A 21224-nucleotide genomic window follows, 5' to 3' on the forward strand; every position below is an offset into this window, starting at 1 on the left:
CCGGCTGCCATGTGGCAAGAGATCAGAAGAGGGGAGACAGTGAAGTTTAGGTATTGGGTTAAGGGCTGACTGTGTCCTTCATGTCAAAGTCACAATTTCTGTCTGGAAATACTCTCTCTGTGTTCTGAAACCACTCCCACACCTCACTAGTTCAGACCAGGGGATAACGTTACCCCACTATACTAGGTCAAGATACTGCACCATCCCTGTGGGTTCCCTACATCCTTTCACACATTTCTATAAATAGTCCCTTTATGGAACTCTCCTCAAACAGACTTCGTGTGCCACTTGGGTACTTGTACAGATGCTGGATGATACAAGTGACAGGAAAATCCAAGCAGAAGATAGCAGAGGTCAGGGTGGAGCCAGAGCTGGTGAGGTCTTAAAATGGTGCAAGGGATCTTCCATATGGTTCTTAATCAGCCAAGTCAATGCCACTCAGATTTATTGGCCCCACGTGCTTTGGTTCAGATGGGGCATGTCACGTAAGGAGCTCACGTTCCATGGTAGCCACAGAGATGTCATAAATAGGCAACACAGGACTCTGATCAATACCACAGCCGCGCTAAGAACAAAGTGTTGAGTGGGCATGGGAGAGGGAGCATCTATTTTGCCCTGAAGGAAAGTCTTCAAAGAGGAGGTGACATCGGAGAGATGAGTGGAATTTTGCAGGCAGAGAGAGTGAAAGGTCAACTAACTAGTAGGTAGCTACAAGAGTTGCCTGGCACCTGGAATCTCTTACCTAAGCAGATTCAGACTCGTCTTTTCCAAGCATCTCCCAAGGGTGCATTGAAGTCACCAGACCTCAGGGGCTGACGGTGACAGCCCTGTTCTCACCTCTTGGCCCAGGGCTGCATGAGGGTGATTTGTCTTCACAGGGAGACTCATTCTCCCGGCAGCCCTTCCCCAGCTGGGAAGAGAACCCCAGCAAATGGATTTCATATAGCTTTAAGTCTTAAAGACAAGATTTTGTCATATAACCTGTCTTAGACCAAAACTGGAGAATTCTGCCTTCATTAACACAATACACCGCATAGTACATACATGCCTCATTACTATTCAAATATGCAAATTCCACACAGGGCAAGTCATACTGCCACCTCTCAAACACAACTCCAGGCAGTGAATCAAGACTGCAAAGCCAGCTCAGTCTTCCAACCCAGTAGTTTCTTCCTGCCTGCTTCTTCCTTTCTACACAGTGATATACAACTCAGTATGCTTCAGGTGCAAAGCGTTAGTCAAAGGCAAGGTCCTGGAAGCCTCCGAAATGACCAGCAAACTGACTGCCTCTAAAAGATAAAAAGGATCACTGCTGATGTGTCTGTGGGTTTCTTGAGCTGGTGTGATTTCATTCCCAAGATCCCTATGCCAAAAACTTGAGCAAAATGCTAGGTCGGGTGACCTATTTCCCAGAAAGACAGAGAGAGCCTCCTTTCCTACGGACTTTACAATGATATAGATGCTATCATTTGGCTGTATTGAATCCCGTAATTTTTATCTGGGGAACAGCAGTATTAGTCTAATGAATACAATAGGTGTCTCAGGCCAAGAGCGGAATTACGGAGCAAGGGCTCCTATCCAGCCTGGGACTCCAACAGATGTAGACTCCATTCCCTGACTCACAGGCTGACCTTGGGCAATCCACTTAACGAATCCATTCCTCAGTTTCTCTAGCCATAAAATGGGGATAATCATAGTTCCCACCAGAGCTACTCTTTGTGAGGACCTTTGATGTCAGTTTCCACAGACAAAGGGCTGTTATAATTATCCCGGGTGCAGTAATAAGGAAGGCAAAAAGCCAGACAGACTTTTATAAGATTTCTCAGTTGCCAGTTTCTAGCTGCTGTTCAGGAGACAGGTTGGTCAAGAGGCCCACTTGCTCGTGGACAGAAGCCCACTCCTGCCAGTGGGGAGCAGAGTGAGGCTGGCGGGATGTTGTTTCAAACTTTGTAAGTTTCAGGGGTACTGTGGTTGAAGGAAGACAAACACAGTCTTCAGAGCCTGACACCTGTGCACTCCCTCTCTTTTCCAGTCCTTACTTTTTCCAGGACCTTGGACAAGTTACTTAAACCTTCCGAGCCTGGATTCTTTAATCTACTACTCACCTGTTAAAAGAATCAATGAGTAGTGTATGCAAAATGCCCACCACAATACCTGGAGCATTGTAGGCACAAAAATATTCATTTATTATTTTCTTTTTTTTTTAAGATTTTATTTATTTGACAGAGAGAGACACAGTGGGAGAGAGAGAAGCAGGCTTCCCGGTGGAGCAGGGAGGCCGACACGGGGCTCAATTCCAGGACCCTGAGATCATGACCTGAGCCGAAAGCAGATGCTTAATGACTGAGCCACCCAGGGGCCCCCATTCCTTCTTTAAATAGACTTCACTTTTTGAATCGTTTTAGGTTCAAAGCAAAGCTGAGCATAAAGTGCAGAGAGTTCTCATGCACCCCCTGCCTCCCAACACCCAGGGCCTCCCCAACTGTCAATTTCCCAACCAGAGTGATACATTTGTTGCAATTGATGAACATACATTGACACATCATTATCACCCAAAGAACACAGTTTACACTAAAGTTCACTCTTACATTCTATAGTTTTGGAAAATGTATACTGACGTCTATCCACCATTATAGTATAATATAGAATAATATAGTATAATACAGAATAATTCCTCTGTCCAAAAATTCCACTGTTCATCTATTTATCCTGTCTCCCCAACCACTGGCAACCACTGATCTTTTTACTTTCTTCATAGTCTTGCCTTTTCCAGAATGAAATAATACAGTATTTAGCCTTTACAGATTGGCTTCTTTCACTTGGTAATATGCATTTAAGGTTTCCCTGTATCTTCTTGTGGCTTGGTAGCTCATTTCTTTGTAGTACTGAGTAATATTCTACTGTCTCGAGGTACTGCAGTCCATTTATCCATTCACCTACTGAAGGACATCTTAGTTGCTTCCAAGTTTTGACGAAAATTAATAGAGCTGCTATAAAGATCTATGTGCAGGTTTTGTGTAAACATAAGTTTTCACCTTCTTTGGACAAATACCAAGGAGCACAATTGCTGGATCATATGGTAAGAGTATGTTTAGTTTGGTGAGAAACTGCCAAAATGTCTTCCAATGTGGCTGTACCATTTTGCATCCCACCAGCAATGAATGAGAGTTCCTGTCACTCCACATCCTCACTGGCATTTGATGTTGTCAGTGTTTGGGATTTTCATCATTCTAATAGGTGTATATGTTCTCTTTTTTGGAATCATAAATATCTCAAACAAACAGGCATTTATCCAAGTCATAGAGAGAGAGCTGTCATACCCCCAAATATTAATAATATATAAATATAATATAAATATAATAATCATAAAACCCCAACCTCTACATTTTACAGGGTATTTCTCTCCAATGTTCAATATATAACCAACTGATATTTATCTCATCATCTGTCTAGTCTGCCTCGATGGCATTATGAATCAATTCTAGCCACAGAATCCATGTCCAGAATCAGTAGGTACACTCTCACCATGCCCAGGGCCAAAAAATGAACAAAAGTTTAGAATTACACAGCTCCCTACTTTCCATTTATTCCACTTGTAACTATTTATCTAGTGCCTACCAGATTCTCAAAAGGCTTCGACAAAAAGAGCAAATGTTTTTGCAGAGAAATGGGACCAGAGATCCTCAAAGTAAGGGTCAGATTGGGATTAGGCAAGCGTTGAAGCTCTTCCATATGGAGAAAGTTACATAAACCAGGGGAGTGAGAAAGGTTTGCTCTTGGAGCAGTAAGATGAAGAAGGAGAATGGCAAAGGCTCTGGCTTATCTAGACCTTGGCTCATGACCAGTACAGTCTAATTGGATTACTGTCCACCTTGCTGATCAAAGAGAGTTGAGAGGAAGGATGTGTGCTGTTGTCAACACACTTTGCATAAGGACACCTGTTGACATCTCATGAAACACACTTTAATACTTTTGTTATAGGGCGTTGCTTTCGTTAGCTTGTGGAGAATGCATTTCAGAGTTTATTTAAATAAGGTGGAAAACAGAGTTATGTCTGCGCAGTTTAACTAAAATATAGGACAATTTGGGTGGCCAGCCAGTTGATATATTTGACACTGTGGTTTTCTTTTTTTGTGGTTTTTTTTTTTTCTACAAAATGAGGACATGAGAGAGAACAATCTCCTAAGCCCTTGCCATTCTACACATATATGATTTTGTCTTAAGACAGAATAAATTAATTTACCTCCACGGACTACCCAGTTATTTTGAGTGTCATCTTAACTAGCAATTAAGATTAGCATACTATTCAAGGTCACAAAGGAAGTTTATGACATAGCTCAAATGAGGACATGGGCTTCATGCTCTTTGTCCAAGTTATTTGCCACATTGAGTGATACTGGCAAAAATGAACAATAAATTATAATAAGAAAGGTAACTGATTTTGACTTAATAAAAAAGAGAGAGAGAATGATGACCGAAATTTGTATTTCCTCAGACCATGAGAGTAATTTGCCCAGCTTTATTAATGGGCACCTTCACATCCTTATCAACTTTAATTGCTAATTAATTAAAAGATTATTGGATAAACAATAGGTTGTACGACAATACGGAGATAACAAAATCTGCTGTCATGGTGCCTAATGAACATTCTTTACCCTATTGCCCTACCAATCTTTCAGCTCCCAGATTTCTGAAGTAAAGAAACCCAAGAGCTATTTCCTGAAAATTAGAGTTAAATCACATCAACATTAAAAGACTTCTGGGTCAAACTGTGTTAAGGGCCGGCCCCAGGCAATCATAATTTAATTAAAGCAGAATAGGAAAAAAAAAAAAAATCACAGCAAGTGAAACAGTCTGGAATAGTGACAAGAACCTTGGTCTTAAAATCAGAATATGCCTCTGTCCCAAACATTTGCTATTGTGGACACTGTGGATAGATAACTTCAATTTTTCTGCATCTCACTTTTCTCACCTGTAAAATGTTATTTTTGTAATTAGTTCAACTGGAGGTAACAGAGACACAAAAATAACAGTGGTCTAAACAAGGTAGAAGTTTATTTCTTTAACTTGTAAAAGATCCAAAGGCAGACAGTCGAGGACTTTGGCAGCTCTGCTCTACAGAGATTTCAGAGCCGAGGTTCCTCCTATCTTGCTTTCCCTCCATGTAAGGGGCCTCTATTTGCAAGATCACCTTCTAGTCTAAGAAAGCTGCTCCAACACCAGCCTTCATACATTTAAGCCAAAAGAAATAAATGCATAAGGGGAGCAAAGTATCTATACCAGATCTGTATTAAGAAAAGTTTCTGGAGGCTTCCAGATAACACCCCAGCTTACATCCCATTGACCAGAATTTAGTCATATGGCCACATATATCCACAAGGAAGGCTGGAAAATTTAGTGTTATTCTGGACAGCTATGTGTCTAGGATGGGGAATTTTACCACTATATAAATAGTGGGGGGTAGAAATTGGGGTATACCTAGTTGTCTCAAACCCAAGATATAGCTCAAAGGATTGTTGTGAGAGCCTAATAAGATAATGGATGTGGAATAGCTAGCAAAGTGTCTGGCTTATAGAAGGTGTGCAGCAATTGCTGGCTGAACCTGATGAACAAAAAGAGAAAATAATGTTTCGGAGAATCTTGAACCCTCTAAAGAGTAATGGGAGTGTGCTCCCTTAGAACATGCATAGACAAAGGATCCAAATTCCCCAGGGGCACTAATGAGCCAGGGAATGACCTGTCTTTGACCCAAGCTTCTGTTCAAGTCTTCAAGGGACCGAGAAGTGCTAATTGTCTTCTGCATCTCATTCCTCCATGTCTTTGATCACACAGTTTTCTCTCTCCAAAATCTTCTCTTGCTCCGTCTCCACCTTGCCAACACTCAGTCCAAAGAGCACTTCCTTCAAGTAGCCTTCCTAACACCCCAGGCTGGGTTAGGTGCCCTTTTTGCTGAATTATCATAAGTTGGTGCATACTGCTCTCATAAAAATAAAAGTACTGAGATTTACCTGCTAATATGTCTCTATCACTGAACTGTGAGATCCTTGAGGGAAAAGATAAAGCCTCAGACATCTTTGTATTCCCAAAACTGACAAAATCCCTTATTGAATCCCTTATTCTCATCCAGAAAATTCAAATATATGTCTGATGAACATTACAGGGGATTGTTGGCAAAATGTTGATATAAAGTTTTATGTACAACTTGGGAATAAAATAGATAAAATTCTCTTCCCTGACTCGCTGAATGCCCATGGGCAGGACCTGGCATATATTGGGTGCTTAGCAAAATCCTGTTCTACCCAATGAAATGGATTGAAGATTAAAATTCATTGAAAAAATAAATAAATAAATAAATAAAATTCTTGGAGAAACCCGCACTCCAGAGTAGACGATGACAAGTTTGGGAAAGATAGACATCATATGTAAAATCTGTATGTACACAATTTGGATAAAGAGAGAAGAATGGGAAAAACAAAACCAAAAAAATGAGCTTTGATGTTGTGCGTCAACTATGCTCAAATTAAAAAAAAAAATTTTTTAATTGCAAAAGTCAGATCTGGCCTCTTTAAGGAAGTCAAAGATTTTTGGTTTCCTCCTAAAATTATATTAAGGGAACAGCTAATGATTTATCATGGTAAACTTCCAGAATCAAAATAACTAACAGGCTTAAACAAAGAAGGTATTTAGGAGGAAATGGAAAAAATGCATGTTTTTTGTAAGAGTCAAATAGTTATAAAATAAGAGTCATAGATTTATCCATAACACTCCCCCCACCCCCAGAATGTCTAGGGTACATCCCAGGATTAAGGCTGTTTGCAGACAGCTGATTGAGGACTATATAAATAAAAACAATGCCTAAAGGGAAAAGAAAGATATTCATGGAGACCTAGTTAGAAGGCAGAGTCACGAGAACTTGGTGATTGAATAAATATGACAGAAGATGGGGAAAGAAAGATATCAGGGAAACTAGCTTAAAATTTGAGAAAGCATTAAGAAAACAAGAGAAGTTTGGCTTGGAAAGAAGCGTTCACGGAGACAAACCTGTTGTTTCCATGGATCAAGGACTTTATTCCACGAAAAAATGCTGGGTTTGTTGGGCATGATACCAAAGGTTAAAACTGGAGCCAGGGTTGGAAGTTCAGAAAAATTCTGCTGAATGACATTAATTTTCAGAGATCCATGGCTATCCAAATATTAACACCAGTGTCAGCAAGAGGTGGGGAGCTTCTCATGAAGACTATGACCAGGGAGACATTAGATAGAGCTACTCTAGAGGACATCTCTAGACGTGGACTGCCCGCCTCTCATCTCACAACTTCTGGTAACATCCTGACTGTCTTCGAAGAACCACTCCTTCCCCCTCTCAGTCCATGGGAGTCAGGGAAGACTGGCTCTGCAGGTGAAGAGTCTAAGAGAATGACTAGGAAGAGAGCATGAAACCTGAGCCTGGCAAATAAGGGCCCCCATCCGAGTTTTTGCAGGAATTACAGGGAAGTTTGGCTCTCTGGGCGAAGCACCTATGGTGGTAGACAGAAAGGTAAGCCAGCCACAACCCGGGGAAAGAGGCCTAGGAATGAAAACAACACCAAGGAAAGCCAAGTGGAGAAGGAGAAGGAGAGAGACAGAGACAGAGAGACAGGGCAAAGAGAGAGAGAGATTCAGGAGAGAGAGAGAGGAGAGGAGACAGAAGGAAAGAGAGAGATTCAGAAGGAGACAGGAAGAAAGAGAAAGGGAGGGAGAAAGGAAAGAAGAGAGTCAGAGATTCAGAGAGAGGAACAGAGGTTGAAAGAGAGGGAGAGGAAGAAAGAAACGGAGCAGGAGAGAGAGAGAAACCCAAAGAACTTTCCAAGAGAGCCCTGGACATAGTATTCCTCAGACTGGTTGTGTCTTTTTAGAGACTTAAAAAGAAAAAAACTTCTTTAGCCAGCCAGTTTGAGATAAGCTTATTGTCACTTGCCCCCCAAAGAATCCTTTCTGCGGGTGTAGTATGGAAAATCCAAGTATAAAATGAGAAACGTCTCCCAGACAAAAGATCGATGTCAATGAACCTTTAAACCAGTGCATTTTGATAACAGTTGGACACCTTTAGGTTAAAAAAATAACAAAAAATAATATTTGACGTGCTATAAAGAGTAAAATAAACCTAGACAGTAGTGTTGGTCCCTAACCCCGCTGGGAGTTTCCCCGGTGTAATCTGAACCCGTAGGAGGGCAGAGAGAGACTGAAGAAAGCGGCAGGCCACTCCAGGTTGGTAAGTGGCAGATTTGATAGTAGTAAAGGCCCTAACTGTGTGCAGCTACGTGCACCATGCAGGTGGTCTCAACGCCGCACGACGATCTCAAGGCCACGTCCTTGGAGCAGCCTCTGGGAGCTTGGAGCCGGAAAAGAAAACAGAACCCATGTTCCAAGGACAGGGGAGGGGTGAGGAGCCTCTGAGCGCCCCGGTCCAGCTCACAGGCCAATCAGTCTTTTTGATGATGTTCCCCAACAAATAACAATAACGAAGATATGTTTTCTCATAATGGTACTTAGAGAATTTACCAATTACCCTTCTAATGCATCAGAGGAGAGCACATTTGTCTCCTGATTCTGGTGATTCTTTGTAGAAGTTACAATGCTTGCTTTTAGGAATACACTCACAAAAAAAGGAAAGGAAAAAGAGACAGTAAAAATTTCCAAACCAGAACAACGGAATTGGGAGGAAAAAAATACAAAATGCCAAAAAGCAACATTTTAATTCTAAATACTTTGGACCTTGCAAGCACCATAACATTCTGGTGTGGCTCCTCCTCACTAAAGATGCCTTTCAGTGCCTTTGAGAGCCTCCCCCTAAGACCAACAGCATACTAAGTAGAACTGAAACGTTCTTTATTACACCACTGGATCATGCTTTTAATAGGAGAGTATAATCTCATTACAAGCTCTAGTAGTCATCCAGATTACAATCTTAATTGCCAGTATAGGTAAAAGTGTAATAATATATGCTTATCCTTTTTTTTGTAATGGCATAATTAAAGAAGAGAAAGAAATTTTCTTCTGTGATCCAGCCTTCTCAGTCTTAGGCTACTACAGACTTTGTCCCACTTTTAAATGTGGTATTTATGTGGTTATCAGTTTTTGGAAAACTATACCATATTTTAAAGACTCTCTTACACTTTAGGGAAGTCATAGAGTGGGTCATTCTTTCCCCTCCCCAAATCTCTTTCCCCCCTTCTCTTCAAATGCTTATGTGTAAACCATGTTAAGAGAATGGACTTTGGAAATGGAAGACCTATGCTCATCTGCTGACGTGTCATCACTTCCTACTTCTGCTGACCTTGAGTATATCAGTTAACATCTCTGGGACTCAGTCTTCCTCATCCAGGACTGTAAATGCCTACTACACACATGGACCAAGTGAGAAAAAAAAAAAATGTGTAAAGCTTCTACAACTGTAAACTATTTTTTTATTTATTTAAATTCAATTAGCCAACATATAGTACATCATTAGTTTCAGATGTAGAGTTCAGTAATTCATCAGTTGCATATAACTTAGCTCAGTGCTCATCACATCACATGCCCTCCTTAATGCCCATCACCCAGTTACCCCATCCCCTCACGCACCTCCCCTCCAGGAACCCTCAGTTTCTTTCCCATAGTTAAGAGTCTCTCATGGTTTTTCTCCCTCTCTGATGACTTCCCATTTAGTTTTCCCTCCCTTCCCCTATGATCCTCTGTGCTGTTTCTTATATTCCACATGCAAGTGAAACCATATGATAATTGTCTTTCTCTGATTGATTTATTTCACTTAGCATAATCCCCTCCAGTTCCATCCACATTGTTGCAAATGGCAAGATTTCAATTTTTGATGGCTGTGTAATATTCCATTGTATATATATACACCACATCTTTATCCATTCATCTGTCAATGGACATCTGGGCTCTTTCCATAGCTCAGCTATTATAGACATTGCTGCTATAAACACTGAGGGGCAGGTGCCCTTTCAAATCACTACATTTGTATCTTTGGGGTGAATACCCAGTAGTACAATTGCTGGGTAGTAGGGTAGCTCTATTTTTACCCTTCTGAGGAACCTCCATACTGTTTTCCAGAGTGGCTGCACCAGTTTGCGTTCCCACCAATTAGTGTGAGAGGGTTCCCGTTTCTCCGCATCCTCGCCAACGTTTGTTGTTTCCTGTTTTGTTAATTTTAGCCATTCAGACTGGTGTGAGGTGGTATCTCATTGTGGTTTTGATTTGGATTTCTCTGATGCCAACTGTAAACTATTATATCTCTTTAAAATGTATTTTCATTGAGTGCTTGGTATGAGGAATACACCGAGGTGACATACGTTATCTACTTTTTACTCTTCTGATATAGAACCTCAGTGGAAGGGATCTTAAATATTCCCAAGTACTAGGTACATTCCTCTGAGTTAGGGTTTCATGGTTTCTTCTGTAAACCCAGTAGGTGTCAAGCCTCTATGGAGGAATGGCTTTGAACTAGCCAGGAGTGGTATGACCGGGAATGGAAGCCAACCTTAGAGTCTTGTACAAGAAGATACCTGCAGGCATGGATGAAGGTCAGAGATGGGAATACACACAAGCCAATGAGATGGGAATCAGATCAAGATGGAGGAATGAACATATGCTCAATGTAGATTATGAGGGTGAGGACCAGGAGCTGGAAATGCGTCGGAAGAAATAAGGATCCCTAGATGCCATGACACTTTATGGATCTAGATTGAACAGGAAAGTCCTCAAGCCTTGCTCAAGCTTTGGAACCTATCTAGGTTATCAAACCTTTGAATATTGAGGGCCTTCAGGGAAATAGGAACAACTTCTCAGGGTCATTACTACTTCCAATTGATCCCTAACTCAGGGGGGATCCGTGAGACCCAATTTGAATGGCTGCATGAACTTTTAATAACATATGACTTCAAGTCCCTAATTTTAACTTCTCTTGCTCTTCCTTCCTTCTGACTATATTATCAGCACCTAATGCACAGTCAGGGTTGAGCGCAGCCTCCATCAAAAGGTTAATAAATATGAATTTAGATAGTGCACGTACCACACACTGAGCGTGGCAAGGGAAACATGAAGCTGAAAAGACAGGCATGGCCCTACCCTCATGGAACTTATGATCTGACCACAAAGACAGGCACTTAAAAGCAATTCTTTAAGCACTGCTGTGGGTAAAGCACCAGAAATAAAGGGGAAGCAGATGCAAAGGGGAGACGATTAGCTGAAACGGGGTTGATGGACAGATACAGCAGCAGGAGGAAGTTCTTGGTTAAAGACCACATCCCGGGGGGGGGGGGGCATGGTGCATGTGATCAAGGTCCAATCCAGTCATCAGACCCAAGAAATGTTTCCCCTGGAGAAGAGCATGTAACCTCAGTTTATAAAGGATGGAGCACTAGGGCACCTGTTGGCTCAATTCGTTAAGCATCTGCCTTCAACTCAGGTCATGATTGCAGGGTCCTGGGATCGAGCCCAGACAGCGCTGGGCTCCCTGCTCAGTGGGGAGTCTACTTCTCGATCTCCCTCCGCCCCCACCCCCAGCTCATGCTCTCTCTCTCTCTCTAATAAATAAATAAGATCTTTTTAAAAAATGTAAAGGGTGGAGCACAACAGAGCTACCCCAATGGCCATGTTTTGTGCCGTGCACATTTCCAGAGGTCTCCCTTCACAAAGACTCCCTGACCTTAGGTAACCAAGGTCACAAAGGCAGTGGATGTGTGCCAAGGTAGCCAAGGGGATTTTTCTACGATATGACAGGGAGGGGAGAACGGGATTGAGCTCCATCAGGGCATGTTGTCAAGAATGGTGGGCAGTCATGTACTAAAATCAACAATGTAATGTAGCTAAGACTTCCTGACCACCTACAATCTTTAGTGCTCCTTTAAGACAAATGTGTATCTTAGAAGAGAATATTCATTTGTGTGTGGATGTGTATAAAAATATTTAATCTTCATAGCAATCTTATAAGATAGGTACTATTTTGTCCCCATTTGATGGATGAGAAAACTGAGACCCAGAGAGGAAAAGTCAGCTGATAAACGTCACATAGCTAGGAATAGGGCTGGGGCACAAACCAGGAAGTCCAGCTCCAGAGCCCATGAGAACAGGTGCATTGGGACCGAAAATAATCACCAAGGACCAAAGTGATGCAGAAGCATCCTTCCCCCCCCTCCCCAGTGTTTAGAGACCAGCAGCTTTTGCTGTGGCGATTGATCTTGGGGTTCACAGCCATTCTCTCAAGAATAATCCAACAAAACCTATTTCTAAACCCAACAGTTCATGAAACCAGGACTGTTGATACAGAGGCTTCTGCTGATCTAGAAAGAATTGGAATAACCTACACCTCACTGCAGGCTTCCGAGGAACAGCTTGGGCAGGGGCAGCTGACAGGGTCTGACAGGAGCCTCCGGCAGCATCAACACAAATAACACTTCTGAACTGGAAGTAATGTGAATCTAGCGCTGGTCAGCTGTCCCAGAAATCAAATTCCGGTCCAAAACATCTACCCTATATTAACCTTTTATGTTTCCAAATTGCAGCCTTAATCTCTTTCCATCAGCTTACTTGTAATTGCATCAGAGACCCCACAAACCTATCATTATTCCTCTCTGAGGCCCTGAGGCAAATCATTTGTGCGCTCTCTGATTGAGTACCCTATTAGTTAAGTAGGGAAAAGGAAAAAACCTCCTTCACCACAGAGCAGTGAAAATTCACAAGATTCCTGCACACTGCACTTTGAAGATATGGTATTCCCTTCAAAGATGTGCCCCTTGATTTTCAAGATGCCCAGAATGTCGGAGGAAAGGGAAAAACCAAGGTTCTGATTCTTGCTTGCTTGTAGAAATCTCTCATTCATTCACTCAAAAAGTATTTCTTGAGTACTTACTTTATGCTAGGCACTGTGCTAGGTGCTAAGGAGTCGATGATGAGCAGAATACACCTTGAAGCTGCTCTCCAGCAGCTGATGATCTATTTAGAGCAATGCTTCTCTGTCCTGGCTGCATATCACAATAGGCTGGGAGACTTTTAAAAAAGACCCATGTCTAATGGCCCAACTCCAGGCCAATTAAATAAAAATCTATAAAGTTAGTCCTCTGGCATTTGTATTTTTTAATCTCCCTAAATGATTCTGATACCTAGAGACAGTTGAGAACCATTGGTGTAGTATGAATGACTTACCCTCTCTGCCCTCGGTACGACCTTTGTTAGAACACCATTATAATTACAGACCTTTGGCAACTGTAGGAAACGCCCTTATCATTTTTGTCTATATGACAGTCAGGTTTGTAGCTTCTCCGAGGCATGCATTGGAACTCTTGAATTGGAAGGCTGTGTACAGAAATAAAGCCAACATCTAGTGACCCAGGCTGGGCGACCCTTTGGTATCCATGACTCCACGTCCTTTGAAGGGAAGGATTAACAATCTCTGCATTCTCTGTGAATAGACAAGAAACTGAACTTAATAAATGATCAATTACTATATGGAGGTGGGAATGGACAACTTTTGGTTTTATTTACCTGGATCCCTTTGTCCAAGAATTTCCCTCTACCATTTGAAGAATGACTCATTCTTCTCTCTCTCTAAATCCATGGTTTTTGATAGGGCTGCCCTCAATTCATTGGCTCCAAAAGGTGTCACCTGCCCAGATCAAGCCAATATGTAATACTGTATACTCTTTGCTTATGACCTACACCAAGCCAATCAATGTCCATCATCAGCCTTTTCCTGAAACAATCAGACATCATTTTTGTTCATGGTTACTCAGCTAGCATATGATAAATCGAAGTTGTTGGTGGGCCCGTTAGCCATCAGCTGGGAAGACTCTGGCTGAGAATAAGGTCAATGCAGATTTCTGGTGATCTGGTTTGAATATCTGGATCCAGGTAAGCCTGAACATCTACTCTTGATCTTTTCATTATGTGAACTAATAATTTCCAATTTTTGGCTTAAGCCTATCTGAATCAGATACCATCTCTTACAGTCAAAAGGGTGTTCACTAATAAAGTGGATAAATGAATGAATTCTCTGCTCCTTACTCTTCAGGTAGGGAAACTGCATGGCTTCTTCCCTTGCCCTCTAAATCACTGAGAAGGTTTTGGTGACAACCAAAAGCACTGACCTGCATGTACAACTTTTCCCAAAATGTGCTCCACAGAACATTACCTTTCCTAAGGTAATAAACTGTTAAAAGTGATCTTTAGTGAAAAATTTCTCAAACCTTGAGTTTATCAGTGAGAACTGTAAATCTTTCACAAGAACTGAAGTATACTGTATTTTCCCAACTTTTTTAAGTATAAGCCTCTTTTTCATCCTACATCTCCTGGGACTAGAGTTTTGGAGGGAGTGGCATTCAAGCTGCAGCCTAAAGAATGTTCTTCCTTCTGGCTGGAACACTCTTCCCACACGCTTACTCCCAAGCCTGTCCCTTTCCTACTCCATGGTCATGCCTCAGCTTAAATTCCATTTTCTCCAAAAAGTCTTTAACAGAACCACTAATGTCACCCTCCCCCATCTCCAGAGATGGTTATTTATACTTCTCCTTTGCTCTCTTAAGCTCTATACTTCCTATTTTATGTTATTTATCACACAGAATGATAATTATCCATGTGTTTCCCACTTAGATTACATGGAAGCCATTCTACAATATGGCTGCCAATGATCCTCACCTACTGGTATTCATGCTTTTGTGAATCATCTCCCACATTGATTCATGGCTGGCCAATTAAATATGGCAGAAGTGAAGATGTGTGACACCCAAGGTTAGGTCATAAAAGGTATTGCAGCTTCTGGCTTGGGTTCATGAATTGCTCACTCTGGGGAGAGACAACCAGAAGTGCCATGAGGACACTCAAACATCCTCATGGAGAAGCACTAGGCCCCTGGCCAACAGCCAGCACCAACTTGCCAGCACTTTGAGAATATCAACTTGGAAGTGGATCTTTCAGCCCCAGGGTAGATGTTCAGCCCAATTAAGCCTTCAGAAGAATAAAGCTCCAGCCAACATCAGCCTGCAATCCAGTGGGAGACCACAAATGATATCTATCCAGCTGAGCCCTTCTCCAGTTTCTGACCCACAGAAACCATGAAACTATAAATTCATGAGGGCCAAAACAGAATTGCTTGCTATTGTGCCATACTCTCCCCAATACACACGTATGCATGCATGCACACACACAATTACACACACACACACACTACATAGATCCTAATTATAACTCTTGAAACAAAAAGGGCACTCAACATTTATCAAATGGATAAATAATAAATGAATGAATATTAAATTATAAATAGGTATGTATATATACACATAAATACCTGTGTGTGTGTGTGTGTGTGTGTGTGTACACATATATATTTCTCCTCTCTTCATAACCCAAATTATCAGCCAGTTCCCACATGGAACTGTATTCCTTCTAAGTTATTCAATACTTAATCTTTGGAATACTTAATCCTTGGAGGACTCTCAAGCAGAAATTCATATATCTTACTGTGACTATGGCCCCAAAATGGGAAATTCAGAAGATCTGCCTTTAGCATGAGATCTGCACAGTTTGAGGCAACTGCCATATTCTCTATGGACCTCACTCAGCCTGCTATGGTGGAAAACAAGAGTTAGACGAAGGTATTTTCAAAGGCCATGTCAGCTCTAACTTCCAAAAACTCCAAGATAGCAAGGTTTTGGTGACAACCAAAAGCACTGACCTGCATGTACAACTTTTCCCAAAATGTGCTCCACAGAACATTACCTTTCCTAAGGTAATAAACTGTTAAAAGTTATCTTTAGTGAAAAATTTCTCAAACCTTGAGTTTATCAGTGAGAACTGGGGGGTCTTGTACCAACAGTGGGAATGAAGTAGGGGTCTTGTACCAACAGTGGGAATGAAAGTCAGCTTGGCGAGCACAGGGTACTTTTGTGACACAGCCGTGGAAGGAAGCCCATGTCACCTGCTGATGTCCTGTCGTCTTCTGTTCCTCTTCCACTGTTTTTTGTCTTGGACTGGGTAGAGCTAATGGGGCCCCAGTTTGCAGTGGGCAGGTGAACTGTCAGGACAGTTGCCATATCTCTGGAGCATACCACCCTCCCAGGATTGTCTTGGAGTGGTATTGGTCCTTGGCCATGGAGGTGGTGGTGGTGTTGTCACCTAAAGTCTTTGGAGCTCAAGGTCTCAGAGTCAGTCCTCAAAAAAAACAGCTCCTGCCAATGGTCTCACATAGTCAACTCTTAACAGATACAACAGCTGCTTTCTAAGAACATAGTGTAGCTTTTAGGCATTCTGCCTAGAAATTCTTTTTCACTGAATTCCTGGAAGAGGTTGCTTGATTTTCTCCACACCCAAGACTCAGAGGAGCCCAGCAGGCCGAAAAGCCAAGAAGAGCCACACATTGCACCTGAGGAAATTATGTCGGCTCAGCCCAGGCTCATGGGGGGTGTGGAAAAAGCTGTTCTGTGAGAACTTTGTGAGTGTGAGCAAGGAAGAAGAGACTGTCATTCTGGTTCTATGGCACTTCGGGGAGTACAGTAGAGATGAGAGTTGCAAATAAATATGTAATGAGTACTTAACATGTGTCAGCCATGTGACATGTGTGTCTCCTTTAATTCCTATGAGTCCTGAAAGGCATGCATATTTTTTTATCCACTGTATGATTCACAGGACATTGGATAGGAGTGCACAGAAGAGTCTTGTCCCCATCTGAGCCTTCCTTAACCACCTTAACCACCAGACTATCTTGCTTCCTAAACAAAATCTCCGAGGGTATGTGTGGGCATGTGGCATAAAGGAAAGGGTGGAAAAATAAATACATTTTCGAGCAGGGTTTGGCAAATTATGGCCTGGGAACCAAATCCAACCCACCACCTGATTTCATGAAAGTCCTACAGGAGCACTGACAAGCTTATTCATTCCATTGCCAATGGTTGCCTCCATACTACCATACTCGGGTAGTACATATGGTCTGCAAAGCCTAAAATATTTACCATCTTGCCCTTTAGAGAAAAAGTTGATCAGCCCCTGTAAGGCTGTGGTAATATAAGGTCTTATTGCAACTGTGGGTCCCAGACTAGAAAGTTATAATTAAAATTTCTAATCGGCTTTGCTTAAATACTGAAAAGAATTAGAAAATTGACCAAATACTATTCACAATTAAATGTCTATTTACAAGACAAATTGGGCCAACATTGATCTTGTATTCTGGAAGTCACTAAGAGAACTAAAGCCATTGGTAAAATAAAACCAGACCTTAAGCGTAGAGCCACACTGTGTAAAGTGGGTTGTCTGAAGGGTTAAATCCCACACCATCCTCCAAAGGGCTCAGTGGCATATTGGTTCAAAAGAGCCGTCCCCCACCCAGTTCTGGGGGGCAGTTGGAGCCGTCAGTCAGACAAGAGAGAACGCTGATGAGCCTGAATGAGTGGTGACCTTTACCATGGTCCCCACCATTCCTAATTCCCACCACCAGCTCCCAAACCCAGAGCACAAGGCGTCCCATGAAGAATTATTCAGCTCAAAGAGCCGGTGGGGGGTGGGGGGACGATATCCCCACATAAATTTGGGAACTACTGCCGAACTCCAGAGATCAGTGTAATTCAGCAGAAATGAAGCTCTGAGAAGGTAAGCGACTTCCCCGAGGGCAGAAGTTATTGCTCAAGCCCCAAAGTCCCACGTAGGTCTTGCTCCAAAGTAAATCTTAGCAAGGACGTTTGTAGGCAAATGAGGAACTTCTCACCGGTGCTCTGATCTCTGCCATAAAAGGACAATATGGGCCTGGATCAGTGTTTCCCAAGCTTTAGGCATTTCTGGAGCAATCTTGACAGGTCTGTGAATGGCACACACCATTATTGGCTTCAAATATTTAATTCAATCACTTTTATCTTAACTTACCATACATGGAAATTATACCATTACATAAATGGAAAACCAGTATCAGTTTCCCTAAATAGAAAATACTATGTAAATATCACAGTGATGTTAAATTGCAGGTAGACCACACTGCTCACCCAAAGCTCTGGTCCAGAGCCCTCCTCTCTCTTCCTTTAGAAAGAATGGAGCAAACATTCGAAAGGTCGAAAGGAATAGCACCAAACTGAGCATTTCCCCAGAAGGAATGGAAGAGAATTAAAAAGAGAACAACTTTCTCACAGCCTCATACCATTAGCAGTATTCTCCCCAGACATTTGGGAAACACTGAAACCAGACAGTCTGCTTTCATGAGAATTACAAAGCCAGCCAAAGAGTTGGAGAGAGGGAGTAGAACATCAGAAGGAAAAGATTCCCTTCCTAAAATGGATTACATCCCTCCAGTTTCTTGGTTGAAGTCTCATACACAGCAGAACCTGATCGATGTTTGGTAACCCCGGTGGAAACAGCACGGTACACTAGAGCGTGGATATCAAAGTCCAATCTGAATTTGGATCCTTATTACCATAATTTGACTGCATGTCTTTGGGTGGGTTATATAATACCCTCTCTGAGCTCATTTTCTCATCTAGGAAAAAGAAGTGGCAGGAGGAATTAACAGTAGCTACCCTGCAGAATTCAATCGCTAGCATATGAAAAAGTGCCTAGTGTGTAGCACCCTGCGCATTCCCAGCCAGATTTGATTTCTCCTGTCTGGACTTCCTGTTTTTGAACTTTTCTTACCTGGTCTTAGAGCACTTACCAAATGAAGTATGTTCTCCTTTTGGAAATGAGTTAACTGTTTCCCGAGACAAGCAAGGACAGCCAGAGACCTCTTTCCTATAAGTTCCGAGCTGCCCAACTACAGAACCGAGTGCTATAGTTAGGGTGTGAGAGTCCCTAGCCACTGCCAACTGCCACACGGTGACCCCCTCAGAGAATCCTAAGAGGCCGAAAGAGAATGGCATCTTTAATGCCAAGCACAGCCCTGGGGAATATATATTCTACATCACTGAATAGTCGAGATCACCTTTAAGGTTAAAACTTTATTCCCACTTCAGAGATGGCAACACCAAGGCCCAGAGAGATTAAGTAATATACTCAAGGTCATAGGGTTTGTAAATGGACAGGGTTTGAACAGAAGTGTGTTTGATGCTATGGCATCCTCTTCTTCTCTTCTAGTTAATAGCTGAATTTTTTCTCCATAATTTCAGTTGTCCTGCCAGAGATCAAGCCCCTGCTTCCCAGCTAATGAGAATAATTGGTCCCTGTCCTTCTCAGCACATCCTTTCATGTGTCTGCTACAGTATGAACACCTCACGTGGCTCAGCCTTCTCTGTGCATCACCATGTCCACCTTTCCCAACCTCCTCACATAAATCCAGCCCTGTCAACCTTTTGTCAGTCTCCGCTGCCTCCTTTTAACTGGTTCCAATCCCTCAGTGTCTGCTCATTAGTGGGCTGTCCGGGACCAAAGGCCGTCTGTCAGGAGACCATGAAGGCACATCGGCATTGAGTTGAGTAATTACCTGGTGCATCGGGAGAAGAGTTTCTTACTGATTCCAGCAATAGGAAGGTACCCACGAGAGGTTCGGGGGAAAAGCGAGGGCCAATGGGCAAAGGAAGAGAGTGTCACTCACTTCACAGGGGCAAGAGAAGACGGAGGTAAGGTGGCTTGTGCACAAGTCTGAAATGGAAATCAAATCCATGCAACAGAAGGCTTGATGCTGAGTCAGCATAGGGCATATCCTAGGCACAAGGATGAGTAGAGTGGAGACACAAAGATGAGGGGTACCTGGATGGCTCAGTCAATTGAACATCTGACTCCTGATTTCAGCAAGGGTTGTGATCTCGGGGTGGTGGGATCAAGCCTGGCATGGGGCTTTGTGCTCAGTGGGGAGTCTGCTTGGGATTGTCTCTCTCCTTCCCTCTCTGCCCCTCCCCTCAAATAAATAAATAAATCTCAAAGAAGAAGAAAAGACAGGTCTCTTCCCCCAAAGGACTCAGCATCCAGCACTCCACCATCCAACACGGGAGTCACTTGCCATGGGTGATTACGAGTACTTGAAATGAGGCTAGTTGAAACTGAGATGTGCTGTGTCAATACACACCACGTTTTGAAGACTTCACGTGGAAAAAAATTTGTAAAATATCACAGTAGTAATTTTTTACGATGATAACCGGTTGAACTGATAATATTAATATACTGGCTTCAGTGAAATAATTAAAAGTAATTTCATGAGGGGCGCCTGGGTGGCTCAGTCAGTTAAGCATCTGCCTTCAGCTCAGGTCCTGATCCCAGGGTCCTGGGATCAAGCCCTGCATCAGGCTCCCTGCTCAGCGGGGAGTCTGCTTCTCCCTCTCCCACTCCCCCTCCCCCCTGTGCACTTGATCTCTCTTTGTCTCTCTCTCTCAGATAAATAAATAAAATCTTTTTTGAAAAAAGTAATTTCGCATGAAATTACTGCTAGAAAATCTAAAGTTACATGTGTGGCCCTCATCATATTTCTGTTGAAGAGGACGGGTCAATTCAGCAAGGTAAACACAGAGACGACATACAAGACGTGTCCAATTATGACACGAGTTTAACTAGACACCATTCCCTATCGTGGGGTGGGCAGCCTTCCAAGTGGGGGGAGCACAGCCATCCCTTCTTTACACAATTTACATCATTTCCACAACATTCATTCCCTACCAATTTTTTCCACTTTTCTTGCTGTTTCCCTTATGTATGTCTCCTTCAGAGGACAAACTCAGTACACATGACATTTTCTCCCACCTTATGGTCACCCAGCACCACCCCCAGAGGTTACTACAATTCTAGGCACACAAGAAACATCTGTAGCAGGAGATGAATCCAACACGTGTTTACCTAGATCCGATTTCACGTGAGCCATGTCTACGGGGACAACTATCCAAATAGTAGAGAGAGGCTCTTGATCTGAGTGCAGAAAAAAGAGACATCTGGAGACCCTCCTAGAGAGGGCGGAGAATCTATTGCTACTACACAGTAGGCTCTCAGCTGGATGCTTAGCATGCGATAGCTGACATCAGCTTCAAAGAACTCTGTATTTAAAAAAAACCCACTTCTCCTATTTTACAGATGAGGAAACTGAGGCCCTACAGTTACATAACTGCCTTAAGTTAGCACAGTCAAGAAGAGGCCAGTGCTGGGAGAAGAGATCATGTCTGCCTGTCTTCAAAGCTCAAAGATTTTCCTTTATGGGGCACCCCCACACAAGGATTTCAGCTTCGACGTTGGATAACTTTGCTGACTTTTGCACAAGCAATTTTTCTCAGCACTTGGGGAAAGATGCTGGGTAAATA

This window comes from Zalophus californianus, chromosome 4 (assembly GCF_009762305.2).
Source record: "Zalophus californianus isolate mZalCal1 chromosome 4, mZalCal1.pri.v2, whole genome shotgun sequence".
In the NCBI taxonomy this organism is placed as follows: Eukaryota; Metazoa; Chordata; class Mammalia; order Carnivora; family Otariidae; genus Zalophus; species Zalophus californianus.